Below are 4343 nucleotides of genomic sequence, written 5' to 3' on the forward strand. Positions count from 1 at the left end.
GATAATTTTAGCGTAATTCATAAGAGACAATAAGAGGGAAAAATAAACAAAGACTAAGACTTCCATAAGGATAAAACCGAGAACGAAGGAAAGGAATCAAGGGTGAGAACCGCGAGATTCAACCCTGCCCTTCTTTGGCGAAACGCTGGAAGTGTAAGATCCTTTTCTAACAAGAGCATCTCTCCTGGCTTCCTCCTGGTACTGAACGAGTGTCATGGAGTCATCAGGTTCTTCTACATCATCCGGCATCTCATCATCTTCTTCATCTGAGAACTCTTCATCACCATCACTATCCTCCTCCATACTCCCCTCCAAAGCAGAAGACTCTTTCAACCGAGAGAAGCAAGAGAGAGATCCATAGAGGGTTAGGAACGGAGCCAACAGGCACCGAAGAACGAAGAGAATGGGCGGAGGGGACTTAGATCCCAGAGGAAAAGGGGAGTGATTGGGATTACGAGAACCGTTAGAGGAACGACGAGGAGAGGTGGGAATGGGCGGTGGGGCTTCAAGGGAAGGATAGGGATTATTGGAGTGACCGACAGGCTCTGACCGGGCGGGTTCCCGAACTGTCAGAGAGGAAGCATGAGAACCTACAGGAAGGATGATGGGACTGGAAGAGTTAAAAACCGATAAGGGAGGGTCAATCTCGATGCAAGAATCAACGGTAGGATTAGGAAGTGACAGGCTGGGTGGTTGAGAAACCGAAGGGCCAGCCTTGGGGAAGGTGAGTGGAATATGGAAACGGGGATCGGCCCCTTCCAACGCTTTTTTCCTCCTCGAACAGAGTGCGAAACGGCGCCTCGGAACACAGGGCTCCCTCGTCTCGAGCGGCTGCGGATCCCGAAGTCACGTGAGTAGCACGCGTGCCACTGTTGCGACCTCGGAAACCGCCACGCTGACGGGAGACCAGCAGCCAGGGTCCGAAGTCCGTCTCCGGCTCAGAGGAACCATGATTCGAATGAGGTTTAGAATTCTGTAAACCAGGTAAGGGGTCAGAGATATCCATATGTTGTTCCATACTAACTGGATCCACTGCAAGATTCTCTACCGGCGCTCGGTTAGTGTGAGCGGGCAAAGAAGCTGCCCCTGGATCCAGGATGAGTGAAAGCTAGAACAAGCATTACTGCCATGCCCAATTAAACCACAGCTATAGCAAAAAAAGTAGGAAGACGCTCATACATTACAACCACGAAAAACACGATGAAAGTCATCTCCAATCCAGAACCCACGGCAGAGAGGGTTTAGACAGGTCGATCTCGATGCAAACGCGAGCATATTTGGACCTCACCAAAGTGGAGTGAGCTCATCCACTTTGATAAGTTTCCCAAAATTACTCGCAATGGTTTCCAGAGTATCACCCTCCCAGCACTCTACAGGTAAATTATGAAACTGGACCCAGATCACAGCAGAGTTCAACTTCGCAAAGCTAGGTTCGAAGAAAGGCTTCCAGGAGATAGTGCAGGATAATCCCATTAACTGACCAAGGACCCTCCAGAAGAAGACGCTGCATAGCTAATTCAGAGGAGCAACGGATCAGCAAGAAACCATTCGGAAGATCCGAGATGAAGGTTTCACCGAAATCAGACCACTTAGCTAAGAGTAAGGATTTGACTTGCTCGAAAGGAGGGGATTTGCCGAAGAGCTTCCCATACAATGCATACTGAAATTTCATACTGACCACGATTGATGGTACCTTCGTCTAAGCGAACGAACTAGAAGTGGTTTCTTTCAGTTTATTCAGGAGAAGAACATTATGCAGAGGGGAACTATCAATGGTAGGAGTTAGGGAGGATGCGATTTGAGACCACGACTTCCGAGGGAGAGGAGGAGGATGCTGAGGCTGACCCCCGCTTGCCATGGCAAGGGGGGGAGGAGGAGCAACGGAGAAGACTAGGAGCTTAGGAAGGAAGGGATGGAATGGTGAGGTGAAGTCTTTGTTTGCTCACTCGCCACTCTCTGCTATTCTCTGCAGCTTACTTTCTCATGTTCTATTACCTAACTACTTTTATCAATGCATGTTGAAATCAGCACATTATCTATCAAGATGTACTATGAAATTTCAATCTCAAAAACTAATTTATGTCCATGATTTCCTTGTCTTCTGTTGTTTTCCTTAATGATTCTTTATTCTTTATTCTTTATTACTTTTTAGTCCAAATATGTTCTTTTAGCTTAGAAATATGTGATTCTGATTTTACACATGATAAGCGGGTTCATTTCTTATGTTGTGATTTTATTTAACAAGCTATTGCCGTCTTCATATCCTTATCAATAAGGCAATTCTATGTATGATTTTGTTTGAAATTTTCCAGTCTTCAGACTGAAACTCTTAGTAGACATCACTGTGTTAAATCTATACCTTACAAATAACTCACATTGATATTTTAGTAATCTGTGAATCATTTATAAGCTTTATGAGATGTGAGATTCTTTTGCTTTTGTAATTAAGTAAAATAAACGAGTCTTCCGTGATTGAATCAACCGAGTAAACAGTAAAGTCAACTCTTTTTATCAACAACTTAAGTAACCAAGTTAAGTTTTGCAATCTAGGTGATATCAGGCATCAACAGGTGACCAAATAATTGTCGCATAATGTTTTATGTTTTCGTGGATCTTTTGCTGGGCATCAAATTTCCAAATCAGAGGTATACTAGTATGACTCTTTGTTCTGTCCTTTCGAGTGTTGATAATGCTTGTCCTGAATTTGGATCTAACTCAGAATGACTTGCTTGTCTGTTGCTTGTTTTAATTTAAAGTGCCGAGTGTATAACTACTGTATGTTATACTTGAAAACTACTAATTTAAAGTGTTTTATCATGTGTTAAATAGTGAACCGACCATGGTTGGAACCATCTGCTCTTTGGTCTGAAAACAGAGGAGTCACTGCCAATCCTGTTGGATCTGTCTTTCAGACTAAATGGGATAACAAGGGTGAACACAATATGTACTATCTTTTGAGATCCATGTTCATTTGCTTTCTCAAAGTAAGGCACACATATGTCCCTGATGAATATATAATCAAGCCCGCATATATGGTTTACATTGGAATCTATCAAATACATACACATTAATTAGTCTACGAGTTGTTCAATTGCAGATGATATACAGACAGGCTGAATGAAAAATACTTGAACATCATGACAGAAAACCGGCACCACAGTCAAGGAGGAAAGTATTAACAATGGTTATTTTATTAAAAACAAATTAATAGTAGTTTTGTAGAAAATCCCCAATTCTATAAGTTATACTCTTCCAACAGTAATCAATTTCCCCAAATAAAATAAATTTATTTACTATTTTGATTCACGCAAAAACTATATTTGGATGGAAAGTAAGCACCTTAGAAAGGTTTGAAACCCTACTTATTATTTGCTCTAATAATTAAAAATTATTGGAGAAATTTAAATTTAAAACAAATGTAGTCAATGGCGGCTTGAAATCAAGAAATTTTAATTATTTAAAAATAAAAAAACCAAGTGTTCTAATTCATGATTAAGGATGTCAACGTGGCGGAGATTCATCGAGGATACATTATCCAGCCCTAATTTTGAATTTCTAAGCACATCCCCTACCCCGAACTTGAATGCGGGGAACTTTTTTCCCTGTTATTGTACCTGTGGGGATTTTTCGGTTGCGGTGATTCCCTGATTGATAAATTAAAATATTATTATTATTTAAAATAAAATCTATTAAATATTTGCTAAAAATACTATACAAAAATTTAATAATTGAGAAATTCATTTACAAATACGCGTAATTGACATGTTAACAAATCTAACACAAAATATCAACATACATAGTTAGATATTTAAAATATACAATATATAACACACACATATATAATATTTAAATTAAAATATTTAATATTTCAAGATCGGGGTTGGGTCCTTCCCGCCCTACTTAATCCTAATGGGGAATTACTTCCAAGCCTTGACCTCGAAAAAATTCCCAACCCAGCTCGACGGGGTGGGAAATCGGGTTCTCGGGATCCGTTGACATCCCTATTCATGATGGATAAGATAATATCTTAAAAAGATTTAAGAAACCATTTATTATTAGCCCTAATAATTAACAAGAAAAAGATATTGGAAAAGTTTAGAAAAGGCGAAACTATCATTTTAAAAATTAATACTATTCATTCCTCCTCAAATAGTGTTATTCCTTTAATTTTGGGTAAAATAAATATGTATCTACAGCATCCTCATTCTAATAGTTGTGCATCTAAATATAAGTATAAAATACTACTAACAATGATTCTCTTTCTCCTATATTTATTACCTTCATCTAAACACCCTTATTTTAAATTTAACCAGTCACTTACAATCAATCAATATTTATAAATT

The 4343-nt window shown here is 39.2% G+C and overlaps 1 long non-coding RNA gene across 1 annotated transcript; it reads left to right on the top strand.

Annotated features, from left to right (window-relative positions):
* Positions 1-1684: 1684 nt before the first annotated feature.
* On the top strand, positions 1685-3077 carry LOC120254066. Its single transcript, XR_005534519.1, has 2 exons — positions 1685-1920; positions 2830-3077. It is a non-coding gene; the product is annotated as an uncharacterized LOC120254066 (long non-coding RNA).
* Positions 3078-4343: the final 1266 nt, after the last annotated feature.

This window comes from Dioscorea cayenensis, unplaced genomic scaffold (assembly GCF_009730915.1).
Source record: "Dioscorea cayenensis subsp. rotundata cultivar TDr96_F1 unplaced genomic scaffold, TDr96_F1_v2_PseudoChromosome.rev07_lg8_w22 25.fasta BLBR01000331.1, whole genome shotgun sequence".
NCBI lineage: Eukaryota > Viridiplantae > Streptophyta > Magnoliopsida > Dioscoreales > Dioscoreaceae > Dioscorea > Dioscorea cayenensis.